The sequence below is a fragment of the Schistocerca americana genome, chromosome 1 (assembly GCF_021461395.2).
Source record: "Schistocerca americana isolate TAMUIC-IGC-003095 chromosome 1, iqSchAmer2.1, whole genome shotgun sequence".
Taxonomy (NCBI): domain Eukaryota; kingdom Metazoa; phylum Arthropoda; class Insecta; order Orthoptera; family Acrididae; genus Schistocerca; species Schistocerca americana.
In genome coordinates, this window is record NC_060119.1 from 471,146,638 (window position 1) to 471,161,124 (window position 14,487).

Sequence of the window (14,487 nt, forward strand, 5' to 3'; positions counted from 1 at the left end):
TACGTCATGCCCCTTAACTTCTCCCACACGACTTATAATGGTGCACATCCCCTTTGTAAAGGGAGGCTATTGGTATTCCCCAGTGAAGGTGACGTTCTGTCATTGAGAGTACATCGGTTTGCACGTCATACAACAATCCGTTAACAATGCACACACGACGATAGTTCCTTAACGAGGGATTTGCTAAATGATTTATATCAGTATGTCTCTGCACAGTATACGTAGTTTTGTGCGTCATCTACCTACTACCCTGCCTAAACAATGAGGTCTCAGGGTTTCCGATCGGCGCAGTCTGAATCGAAGTTAATGAAGCTAGTGATCCGTCTATCACATTTACACTCTTATCAGATGTGTAAATTTGGATATTCGTTTAATCTTGACCTTATATAAGCAAGTTGGGATATTTGATAGCGCACAAATATTTTCATCAGTCGGCCAGAGGCAGGATTTTTTTAGTGTAGCTAGCCAAATAAGGCATTTTCCATGACACGTCGGCATTGTGGTCCGGTCTGCTCTCAACCTCAACCTTAACCGGGTGGGACCCATTCCACAAAAATAGAACAGGCAACTCTAAAGAACCTCCTATAGCTTAACCCACAGTTTATTTACCCTTCACAGTGGATGCTTATTTCACCGTCTGATCAAGAATCAGAGATGCAACAAATTAACACTGGAGATGCTACTATGGCAACAACGTACGCAGCACGTCCATCGTGCGATTCGGATTCTGTTTCGGGAGTGACAAACGCCGATGTGGTCAAAAGTTGCTACATCGAAGAAAAATATACAAAGAACACGAAATATACCACCGTGATACTCGCCAGGCGAAAAGATGGTTCATTAGAACAACAATGACGATATCTTCGTCTTTTCATTGCATTCATCTAATATAACCGGCCCTGCAATAACGACACTATGATGGCTCCCCGATTCTGATCACGAGAAAGTCATTTACAATCCAGGTGGCAGAAATAATTTTCACCGCTTCGATTGGATGGCGGTGCAAAGTTCTCATGTCACTAGTCTTTCAACTGTACCCTGAGCTAAACTCGAAATGTGTCCATGTAGTGGGGAGAAGTGGATGTCAACCGTGACCTCTCCATCGAGCTGAGACCAGTAAAATTCCGTGTATCCAAGCAGAGTACCTCGTGCCGATAGCAAGTGTCGCGTATTCTCACCTACCCTACACTAAATTACACAGGTATTCACCATTATCAAACAATAGAGGAAAGCATATATATATATATATATATATATATATATATATATATATAATATTTTTGGAGAAAATCAGTTAAGTGCATAGCAGAGGGTATCTTCCACGGAACTGCTTACGATTAATTACCTTACGGGGCGGAAGATGAATGACTTGCTAAGTGCCTCTGTGCGCACAATTATTAGTTAAATATTTCCTGTCATTTTGCGAGCGTTGTTTTGGACAGAGGGGCCTAGTACTTACTTAATACTGGTTCTTGAAACTTAACAGTAAGACTTCGCATGATGTCATTTACCATCAAGCACCTGTTATTTCAGGTTTTCAGCATTAACGTGCTACTGTACAAATAAATCTACACTCCACAAGCCACCTTTCGGTGTGGCGGAGGGACTTCAGATACCACTGTCCTGTCCCCGTAACCCTATTCATTCCGGAATGGTGCGTGGGAAGAATTAAACATGTTCCGGGAAAATCAGGAATACAGAAATACAAGTCGCTGAGGAATGAAATAAATAGGAAGTGCAGGGAAGCTAAGACGAAATGGGTGCAGGAAAAATATGAAGACATCGAAAAAGATATGATTGTCGGAAGGACAGACTCAGCATACAAAAAAGTCAAAACAACCTTTGGTGACATTAAAAGCAACGGTGGTAACATTAAGAGTGCAACGGGAATTCCACTGTTAAATGCAAAGGAGAGAGCAGATAGGTGGAAAGAATACATTAAAAGCCTCTATGAGGGTGAAGATTTTTTCTGATGTGATAGAAGAAGAAACAGAAGTCGATTTAGAAAAGATAGGGGATCCAGTATTAGAATCGGAATTTAAAACAGCTTTGGAGGACTTACGGTCAAATAAGGCAGAAGGGATAGATAATATTCCATCAGAATTTCTAAAATCATTGGGGGAAGTGGCAACAAAACGACTATTCACGTTGGTGTGTAGAATATATGAGTCTGGCGACATATCTGACTTTCGGAAAAGCATCATCCACACAATTCCGAAGACGGCAAGAGCTGACAAGTGCGAGAATTATCGCACAATCAGCTTAACAGCTCATGCATCGAAGCTGCTTACAAGAATAATACACTCCTGGAAATTGAAATAAGAACACCGTGAATTCATTGTCCCAGGAAGGGAAAACTTTATTGACACATTCCTGGGGTCAGATACATCACATGATCACACTGACAGAACCACAAGCACATAGACACAGGCAACAGAGCATGCACAATGTCGGCACTAGTAAAGTGTATATCCACCTTTCGCAGCAATGCAGGCTGCTATTCTCCCATGGAGACGATCGTAGAGATGCTGGATGTAGTCCTGTGGAATGGCTTGCCATGCCATTTCCACCTGGCGCCTCAGCTGGACCAGCGTTCGTGCTGGACGTGCAGACCGCGTGAGACGACGCTTCATCCAGTCCCAAACATGCTCAATGGGGGACAGGTCCGGAGATCTTGCCGGCCATGGTAGTTGACTTACACCTTCTAGAGCACGTTGGGTGGCACGGGATACATGCGGATGTGCATTGTCCTGTTGGAACAGCAAGTTCGCTTGCCGGTCTGGGAATGGTGGAACGATGGGTTCGATGACGGTTTGGATGTACCGTGCACTATTCAGTGTCCCCTCGACGATCACCAGTGGTGTACGGCCAGTGTAGGAGATCGCTCCCCACACCATGATGCCGGGTGTTGGCCCTGTGTGCCTCGGTCGTATGCAGTCCTGATTGTGGCGCTCACCTGCACGGCGCCAAACACGCATACGACCATCATTGGCACCAAGGCAGAAGCGACTCTCATCGCTGAAGACGACACGTCTCCATTCGTCCCTCCATTCACACCTGTCGCGACACCACTGGAGGCGGGCTGCACGATGTTGGGGCGTGAGCGGAAGACGGCCTAACGGTGTGCGGGACCGTAGCCCAGCTTCATGGAGACGGTTGCGAATGGTCCTCGCCGATACCCCAGGAGCAACAGTGTCCCTAATTTGCTGGGAAGTGGCGGTGCGGTCCCCTACGGCACTGCGTAGGATCCTACGGTCTTGGCGTGCATCCGTGCGTCGCTGCGGTCCGGTCCCAGGTCGACGGGCACGTGCACCTTCCGCCGACCACTGGCGACAACATCGATGTACTGTGGAGACCTCACGCCCCACGTGTTGAGCAATTCGGCGGTACGTCCACCCGGCCTCCCGTATGCCCACTATACGCCCTCGCTCAAAGTCCGTCAACTGCACATACGGTTCACGTCGACGCTGTCGCGGCATGCTACCAGTGTTAAAGACTGCGATGGAGCTCCGTATGCCACGGCAAACTCGCTGACACTGACGGCGACGGTGCACAAATGCTGCGCAGCTAGCGCCATTCGACGGCCAACACCGCGGTTCCTGGTGTGTCCGCTGTGCCGTGCGTGTGATCATTGCTTGTACAGCCCTCTCGCAGTGTCCGGAGCAAGTATGGTGGGTCTGACACACCAGTGTCAATGTGTTCTTTTTTCCATTTCCAGGAGTGTATACAGAAGAATGGAAAAGAAAATTGAGAATGCGCTAGGTGACGATCAGTTTGGCTTTAGGAAAAGTAAAGGGACGAGAGAGGCAATTCTGACGTTACGGCTAATAATGGAAGCAAGGCTAAAGAAAAATCAGGACACTTTCACAGGATTTGTCGACATGGAAAAAGCGTTCGACAATATAAAATGGTGCAAGCTGTTAGAGAATCTGAAAAAAGTAGGGGTAAGCTATAGGGAGAGACGGGTCATATACAATATGTACAACAACCAAGAGGGAATAATAAGAGTGGACGATCAAGAACGAAGTGCTCGTATTAAGAAGGGTGTAAGACAAGGCTGTAGCCTTTCGTCCCTACTCTTCAATCTGTACATCGAGGAAGCAATGATGGAAATAAAAGAAAGGTTCAGGAGTGGAATTAAAATACAAGGTGAAAGGATATCAATGATACGTTTCGCTGATGACATTGCTATCCTGAGTGAAAGTGAAGAAGAAGTAAATGATCTGCTGAATGGAATAAACAGTCTAATGAGTACACAGTATGGTTTGAGAGTAAATCGGAGAGAGACGAAGGTAACGAGAAGTAGTAGAAATGAGAACAGCGAGAAACTTAACATCAGGATTGATGTTCACGAAGTCAATGAAGTTAAGGAATTCTGCTACCTAGGCAGTAAAGTAACCAATGACGGACGGAGCAAGGAGGACATCAAAAGCAGACTCGCTATGGCAAAAAAGGCATTTCTGGCCAAGAGAAGTCTACTAATATCAAATACCGGCCTTAATTTGAGGAAGACATTTCTGAGGATGTACGTCTGGAGTACAGCATTGTATGGTAGTGAAACATGGACTGTGGGAAAACCGGAACAGAAGAGAATCGAAGCATTTGAGATGTGGTGCTATAGACGAATGTTGAAAATTAGGTGGACTGATAAGTTAAGGAATGAGGTGGTTCTACGCAGAATCGGAGAGGAAAGGAATAGGTGGAAAACACTGATAAGGAGAAGGGACAGGATAATAGGACATCTGTAAGACATGAGGGAATGACTTCCATGGTACTAGAGGGAGCTGTAGAGGGCAAAAACTGTAAAGGAAGACAGAGATTGGAATACGTTAAGCAAATAATTGAGGACGTAGGTTGCAAGTGCTACTCTGAGATGAAGAGGTTAGCACAGGAAAGGAATTCGTGGCGGGCTACATCAAACCAGTCAGTAGACTGATGACAAAACAAAACAAAAAATCCTCCATACTAGCTCCAGTTGTCGAATTTTCTGTTTGTGGTCATTTCACGAGACGTTTGTGAATAGATGTAATATGTTATCGGAATCTTCACGGAACGTACTCTCTGAATTTCTGAACTAAACCTCTTTTGTAGCGTCTGCCTCTGGGTTTTGTTGAGCATGGCGCCGCCTCAACAATCCCATTCTGAGGTGTCTATAATTTTGGACCTTACAAGCTCTCACTTACATACTTCACCGTGATTTACAACAGGAATTAGATATCATTTGATAGGCTGTACATCGTACATATTAGTATTCAAAGAAGACTGATATTGTCACGTAGACGTCGTAAATAGTTGTTAACGCTTATTGCACCAAAGGTCACGGAGTGTCTTTATTATCAAAACGGCATAATGAATGATTGCCTGTACTGGTAGGGGTTGGAACGCCAGTGGACACGAAACGGCAGGCGTAACTCAAGCCCTGGGTGGAAAAGCCCACACAGGGGCGTTGGTCCTGCGTGACACAGGAAGTAGCCAAGACGGACGGTCGGAGCACCCGACCGCTGAAGCACAACACAGCGGCGACCGGCCGGAATTGTAGCGGGGCCGGTAGGGTAACCGGAAACTCTGAAAATCTTGGACGCAGCAGAAAGGAACGAGGAATCCTTTCCTCGGAAATCACGTAGACTGGGTTATATCCGAGGATTTTTACTCTGAGAAGCGTACCATTGTATGAATTCGTAATTAACAGGGATAGATATTTCCTCACAAACTTTCTGCGCTGGACGACAAAAGAACGTTTGGTCGGCGTTCGGAAGAAGCTGTAGAAAGGGAGAATATTCCGTGGTTTCGAGAATATGACTCTCCTTCTGCAGCTACGAGGGAGGGTAGCCGAGCTTTGCTGGGAAGCCAGCGGTGGAGAGAAGAGGGTCTTCGTTTTGAGCGCTCGTGTTTGACAGTCGCTGAGTATCAGCTTTTGTTGGTAAAGACGGACTTGATGTCTTTGCTCTCAGGAGATTTTATAGTTAGAGCGGTTAGGCACTGTACTGTTGCGAACTTATACCACTCTAGACTTTGCCTCCGACTAGGGAATCGTGGTTGTGTACGCAGCGTTCAGTGATTGAGAGCACTTCTTCTGCATATAGTCACATAGAGACCTTACCTGAATTCCGTTCTTGTGGCTGAGAGTTCGCGTTTCTAGTTCGTAGAACACACAGGAGAAGACAGTATTAGATTATACTAGTCTTAGGACCGCCTTCTGCCGTCCTAGTTTTTGAAAGAGTTTTTATTTGTGGCTGGAGTTCTTCCATCATCTCAGACGTGTACGAGAACCACCACACCGCCGCACCGGAAGCAGTATATGCAGTGATATTGCTAATTGCTTCGGCACATTTGGACTGTAAATAGCTGTGACCATGTTTTATTTCCACTGAGGCTGCACACCACTATAGATAACGTTTAAAAATAGTGTATTCTAGTGTTTGGTACGTAGATGATGTCATTCATCACGTTATTTATACTAGATCGCGTAGCCATAAAAAGAGGCAGTTTTGGGGAATTGATCAATGATATTAGTTACGAAATTCATTTGTAGCTCTTTATGTCCGTTGGACATTGATACACAAACAGTTGTAATTTATAAAGGGGTTGTAATAGACAATAAATGTATAAGCGGAAACAGCATTTATCATTTGGTAGTTACTAGTCCCCTTAATCATTCATTTATGTTTATGTTTTAATTTATATGTTAAAGAACGAGGAGGAGAAGATAATATCATTAAGAGATAGATCAGATGAGTAGATCACATAACTAATGAGGAAATATTGAATAGAATTGGGTAGAAGAGAACCTTGTGGCACAACTTGACTTGAAGAAGGGATCGGTTGGTAGGACATGTTCTAAGACATCGAGGGATCACCAATTTAGTATTCGAGGGCAGCGTAGAGGGTAAAAATCGTAGAGGGAGACCAAGAGATGAATACACTAAGCAGATTCAGAAGGATGTAGGCTGCAGTAGGTACTGGGAGATGAAGAAGCTTGCACAGGATAGAGTTGCATGGAGAGCTGCATCAAACCAGTCTCAGGACTGAAGACGACGACAACAACAACAACAATAATATCTGTTTCAAGGGGTAGTCAGACAGGGCCAAATCTTCATTTTTTTCGTTCAGTATTTTCCATTGCGCACATTCGTTTTACATCCGCCTGGAGTAGCATTCTGGACCGTGACGAAACACGCCGCTCTCCGTTTGGTAATGTCTTGCTGTTAATACAACCTGGTGAGTGTCCTACGCTAGGGAGTGGTACCTAGGAATCAGTGGCACAAAGTGAAGAAATAGTAAATTCCCAGTCTGATAACATTTATGCATGAAGCGTTTCAGTTGGCTTTAGTTACAAACAATGTTCAACAACTAATCAAATGGGACAAGTAATGCCTTTCTATAGGAAATAGAAAACACTGCACGCACAAAGGGCTATCGTAAGTTCACTTTCCAGATTTAAGACCTCACCCAAATACATTCATTCAAAAGAAACAGTAGCTTCCATACGGACCCTCAACTTGGCAGGCAATAACTGTGGGCATGAGAGTCCTGCGGAACAGTCAACACGGACCACATCTCGTTGTGCCGGTCGGACCCGATTTATCAGCCCGACTGAGGGCGCGAAGTATAGTAGGTGCGTCCGACTTTGCTCCCGGATGTCGATATTCAAAACTCCACACCAGCGTCTGATGGAGTTGGCGTACTTTGGTACATCATACATTTCAAGGTGCACAATATTGCCTGTAACAAACTAAACGCTCAGTTTTAGAACCTTACACACAAGGCCCACGGCTTGGATGGTAAGGCAGAATGCCGACGCTACTACCCACCAAGCAACGACAGTTCGATCAGAATAGTGCGACAAACTGTATAGCGTCCGACCCCGACATGGATTACTAACAGATTTTCGTAACTGTGCTCTCGCTAGTAGTTTCTCAGGTGAGGTACACTTGCAATACGGAAGTCAGAAAGTGCATGGCCCGTGAAAGAAATAGAATGATGTCACCTTATCAGGTCAGCGAAACAATCGTTCAACAGCATCAGAGAAGTAGGTCGCCACTATAACCTCCAAATAAATTGTTATCCGTTAACGGCCACCAACTGCTTGGCTGCGCAGACCATCTCAAGACACAGCCGTTAAAACTATCGCCTGTACAATCATTCTAAAACACCTCTTCACCAACCGAGATACCTCCCTCCCTCTAGCAATCGCACCGTCATCTCTCCACCTCACAACTAAACTCCCTCGCGCTCGCCTCTCGACCCGTTCTCTGCCGCCCCACCTCGCGACGGCTCGCAAGCGACGAAAGGTTAGCATCTCTGGACAAATATCGATAGCCGCAAAGCAAGCATGGCTCACATGTTACGTAAGCTTAATTAATATTAAGGTTTGTTACTACTAATCTCAATTCACAAAATTTTCATATATATGATTGTCAGTGATGTCTCGTTTAATATTGTATTGTTTGTAATTAATGTCAAACTAGAATCAAAACATTAAGGCAGATACTAAATGCAATGACCAATCCCAACGCTGCTTGATAGTCGTTATCCTCATTTTCATTACTCATACTCAGAGTTCAGGTAAAGACAAAACGGTTCGCTTGAGGCATGAAAGCAAGTAATTTCGTGATACAGGTATTCGTGTGTCTCGAATTTGATCTAGTAGTTTTCTTAAGTCTGCGTTTTTCAAAGTTGGTATTTGCCTTCCACCTACGTATTTAGAACACTCCGTCTTCAGACCACAAGTGCCCCATCGGGACCATCCGACCGCCGTGTCATCCTCAATGAGGATGCGGTTAGGAGGGGCATGTGGTCAGCACATCGCTCTCCCGGTCGTTACGATGGTTTTCTTTGACCGGAGCCGCTACTATTCGGTCGAGTAGCTCCTCAATTGGCATCGCGACGCTGAGTGCACCCCGAAAAAATGGCAACAGCGCGTGGCAACCCGGATGGTCACCCATCCAAGTGCCGGCCACGCTCGACAGCGCTTAACTTCGGTGATCTGACGGGAACCGGTGAATCCACTGCGGCAAGGCCGTTGCCTACCTACGTATTTGGGCAATAGATATTGCAAGCAATCTACAAACTATGGTCTCCATCGAAGTGACTTGAAGAAAATTGAGACATCCCACGACTCCAATGAAGAATGTTACTTTAAACAACAGTTCATGGCAACTGTTGAAAAATTCATTAGAAAATTTCTAAAATGTACATCGTTACCGTGAACATCAACTTTCGGCTTGGTAGTAAGTTCGGTAACGGTCTTCAAGGTTTTGAAATCCTCAGCGTCTATCCTACAGACTTAAGCGCTGAAATCAGGAAACGTGAGGTTGTGGTGGGGAATCCCTTAAAGAGCGGAAGCCTTTATGAAGAAATGGGCGACATCGTAGACAGTGAGCGCTGCTGTAAGAATGAAAGTTTGTGGTTTGAGGCCATAAGGAACTGAATATCAGAGAAATCTGTGAGCAGTGGGGTACAGCACAGATAAATTTGGTTCACTGTAACAACAGGTGTCAGGATGCATGCATACAGGCTGCCATTTCAGAATCAATGGCGTTGTTTTAGGCTCTTAGGATTCTCAGGGCCTGAACTACATTTCGTGAAGTTTCTTCCTGCGAATCTGTCTGGCATGTTTTTCCTACTATTTATTTTATGTCGTCAATCTATTACAATCGCTCCGGACAATATGTTATGGTAGTTAACGTTTTTAGCAAGTTGTCAACAATAGTGTGATTGTACAGTAATAGATTTCTTGCCATATGTATGCGCAATGTGTTACATGTACGTCCTTGGTCGACTGAGAGTCCCCGCACTACCGATCACTCGCCAGCGTGGCTTCCTGCAGTTAGCTACAGTGTTACGTCGTTGATACACTGTGATCAAAAGCATCCGGACACCCACAAAAGCCTACGTTTTTCACAATAGGTGCATTGTGCTGCCACCTACTGCCAGGTACTCCATATTAGCGACATCGTGAGAGAGCATAACGGTGCCCTCCGCGAAGCTTACGGACTTCGAACGTGGTCAGGTGATAGGGTGTCACGCGTGTTATACGTCTATACGCGAGATTTCCACATTCCTAAACATCCCTAGGTCCAATGTTTCCGATGTGATAGTTGAGTGGAAGCGTGAAGGGACACGTACAGCTCAAGGGCGTACGGACCGACCTCGTCTGTTGAGTGACAGAGACCGCCGACTGTTGAAGAGGGTCGTAATGTGTAATATGCAGACATCTATCCATACCATCACACAGGAATTGCAAACTGCATCAGGAGCCACTGTAAGTACTATGATACCTAGGAGGGAGGTGAGAAAACTTCAATATAATGGTCGAGCGGCTGCTCATAAGTAACACATCACGCCGGTAAATGCAAAACGACGCCTCGCTTGGTGTAAGGAGCGTAAGCATTGGACGGTTCAACGTTGGAAAAACGTTGTTTGGAGTGACGAATCACGGTACACAGTGCGGCGATCCGATGGCAGGGTGTGGGTATGGTGAATGCCCGGTGAATGTCATCTGCCCGCGTGTGTAGTGTCAACAGTAAAATTCTGAGGCGGTGGTGTTACGGTGTGGTCGTGTTTCTCATGGAGGGGGCTTGCACACATTGTTTTGCGTGGAACTATCACAGCACAGGCCTACATTGATGTTTTAAGCACATTCGTGATTCCTACTGTTGAAGAGCAATTCGAGGATGTCGATTGCATCTTTCAACACGATCGAGCACCTGTTCATAATGTGGAGTGGTTACATGACAATAACATCCCTGTAATGGACTGGCTTGCACAGAGTCCTGGCCTAAATCTAGTATAACACCTTCGTGATGTTTCGGAACGCCGACTTCGTGCCAGACCTCACCGACCGACACAGTTACCTCTCCTCAGTGCAGCACTCCGTGAGGAATAGTCTGCCATACCCCGAGAAACCTTCTAGCACCTGATTGAACGTATGCCTGCGAGAGTGGAAGCTGTCATCGAGGCTAAGAGTGGGCCAACACCACATTCAACTCCAGCATTACCGATGGAGGACACCACGAACTTGTAAGCCATTTTCAGCCTGGTGTCCAGATAATTTTGATCACGTAGTGTATCTTCTTGCAGACAACCGCATCATTTGAAAACAGCCTCACGAAGCTTCTGACATCCATTAGATCATTTACAAATATGTTAACAGTAACGGCCCCCTCACACTTCCTTATTGCTTTACCTTGTTGCTTTTGTTCCGTTAAAGGCGATGTGTTGAATTCCGTCTGCAAGGAAGAGAGCTTGAATCCAGTCACAGATTTGCTCCTGTAGTCAGTAAGCTCGTAAAAATTCGAGAAGCTGAACAAATTTGGGCAGAATCCTATCACTGAACCGGAATCTGCTGCCTCGTTTACCTAGATTCACCCTATATGATAATTCTACTTTATATCCCTAGAAACTGCTACACCCAGCTATTTGTTTTCCCGTTATTTTCAGTATGATCCACAAACACTAACGAAATGTGTCAAACATTCGAGTACAATGTAATTAATGTGCACTGAGGGAAAAAATACCAACACAAAGAAATAATCAGTTTGTAGTAATGATATTTCTGTAATATATTTGTCTAGGTTTCATATTTGAGTGACTAATGTTCCAAGACCACATGTTAATGTAAGCGCGAGATACTGCGTAATTATGCAAAATGCTGGTACCTTAATAATTGGTGTAACTGCCGGAACTGTGGGGTGGACTTTGATGCCCGTTGCACTTGGAAGGTCATTATAGGCCGGAGTCGTATGATGATGAGGCCCCCAAAACTTGCTCGATTGGAGACAGATCTAGTGATTGAGCAGGCCAAGGCAATATGTCGACATTCCCTAGGATATGTTGGCTTACAAGAACGGTACGTGGGTGGGCGTTACTCTGTTGGGAACACCCCCCCCCCCCCTCCCCCGGAACGCTGTCATAAATGGCATCACAACAGATGGATTCACCAGACTGAATTAATAGAATGGGAGTGTGGCACTGAAATGATACAGGGTTTGGGATGGACATCATTGAAAGAAAGGAGTTTTTCGGTGCGACGGTATCTTCTCACGAAATTCCAATCACAAACTTTCACCTCCGAATGCGAAAATACTTTGCTGACACCGCCCTACATAGGGAGAAACGATCACCGATAAAATAAGGGAAATCAGAGCTCGTACGGAAAGATAAAGGTGTTCGTTCTTTCCGCGCGCTATACGATATTGCAATAATAGAGACTTGTGAAGGTGGTTCGCTGAACCTTCTGCCAGGCACTTAAATGTTATTTGCAGAGTATGCATGTAGATGTAGGTGCACAAATTTACAGTGTGTGTGTCTGCGTGTGTTTCCATTATGGCTAATCCGAAGATACACTACTGGCCATTAGAATTGCTACACAAAGAAGAAATGCAGGTGATAAACGGGTATTCATTGGACAAATATATTATACTAGAACTGAGATGCGATTACATTTTCACGCAATTAGGGTGCATAGATCCTGAGAGATCAGTACCCAGAACAACCACCTCTAGCCGTAATAACGGCCTTGATATGCCTGGGCATAGTCAGAGCTTGGATGGTGTGTACAGGTACAGCTGCCCATGCAGCTTCAACACGATACCACAGTTCATCAAGAGTAGTGACTGGCGTATTGTGATGAGCCAGTTGCTCGGCCACCATTGACCAGACGTTTTCAATTGGTGAGAGATCTGGAGAATGTGCTGGCCAGGGCAGCAGTCGAACATTTTCTTATCCAAAATGGCCCGTACCGGACCTGTAACATGGGGTCGTGCATTATCCTTCTGAAATGTAGGGTTTCGCAAGGATCGAATGAAGGGTAGAGCCACGGGTCGTAGCATATCTGAAATGTAACGTCCACTGTTCAAAGTGTTGTCAATGAGAACAAGAAGTGATCAATGGCACCCCATACCATCACTCCGGGTGATACGCCAGTATGTCGTTGATGAATACATGCTTCCAATGGGCGTTCACCGCGATGTCACCACACACAGATGTGACCATCATGATGCTGTAAACAGAACATGTATTCATACGAAAAAATGACGTTTTGCCATTCGTGCACCCAGGTTTATCGTTGAGTACACCACCACAGGCGCTCCTGTCTGTGATGCAGCGTCAAGGGTAACCGCAGCCATGGTCTCCGAGCTGATAGTCCATGCTGCTGCAAACGTCGTCGAACTGTTCGTGCAGATGGTTATCGTCTTGCAAACGTCCCCATCTGTTGACTCAGGGATCGAGACGTGGCTGCACGATTCGTTACAGCCATGCGGATAAGAAGCCTGTCATCTCTACTGCTAGTGATACGAGGCGGTTGGGATCCAGCAAGCGTTCCGTATTACCCTCCTGAACCCACCGATTCCATATTCTGCTAACAGTCATTGGATCTCGTCCAACCCGAGCAGCAATGTCACGATACGATAAACCGCAATCGCGATAGGCTACAATAAGACCTATATCAAAGTCGGAAACGTGATGGTACGCCTTACACGAGGCATCACAACAACGTTTCACCAGGTAACGCCGGTCAACTGCTGCTTGTGTATGAGAAATCGATTGGAAACTTTCCTCGTGTCAGCACGTTGTAGGTGTCGCCACCGGCTCCAACCTTGTGTGCATGCTGTGAAAAGCTAATCATTTGCATATCTAGGCATCTTCTTGCTGTCGGTTAAATTTCGCGTCTGTAGTATGTCATCTTAGTGGTGTGGCAATTTTTACGACCAGTGATGTAGATTGGTGGCAGACGCTCATCTGAGCTGCTCCTAACCAACAATGGCACCGAGACAGAACCGGCTTTCATCAAAAACACAACAGGCATCCACTTCACCCTCCTGTTAGCTCTCGCTTGAAACCACTGAAGTCCCAAATGATGGTCATTTGGGGGTCAGTGGAATGCGCGCTACGGGCCATCTGGCTCGGAACTCTCCACGAAATAACCGGTTTTTTTAAATGTTCGTTGAATCACCCTGGTGCCAACTGCTGCTCGAATTTCTGCTGCAGATGCTGAACAATATGCCACAGCCATATACTGGACACGACGCTCTGCCCTCTCGACAGTTCCACGTGGCCGTCCGGAGCCCGACCTTCTTGCTATAGTACATTCTCGTGACCACTGCAACCAGCAGTCATGTAGAGTGGCTACATTCCTGCCATGTCTGTCTGCAGGATTACGGAAGGAACATTCAGCTTCTCGTTGTCGAACTACACGACCTCGTTCAAACTCCGTGAGCTGCTGATAAAGCCACTTCTGACTAACGTCAGCTCATTGCGTCCAATCTCAAAGGCAAATCACGCTAAAGACCATTACGTCCTGTATTTAAAGCAAACCTGATTTGCATCGTCATGATGGTACTATCAGGGTCTATGTCATGCTACTGGTGCGAAATCCGAATAGAATCATCTTTCAGATTGTCTTCCGGACTTCGTTTCTCTCTCACAACTTCTCCTTGGCACTCGAGATTTATTTGCGTCAGTGTATCTTAGGTCGCAATTTAA

General features: G+C 45.7%; 1 pseudogene; it reads right to left on the reverse strand.

Moving 5' to 3' along the window:
* Positions 1-8,909: 8,909 nt before the first annotated feature.
* On the reverse strand, positions 8,910-9,027 carry LOC124558078 (annotated as a pseudogene).
* Between the last annotated feature and the right edge of the window lie 5,460 nt (positions 9,028-14,487).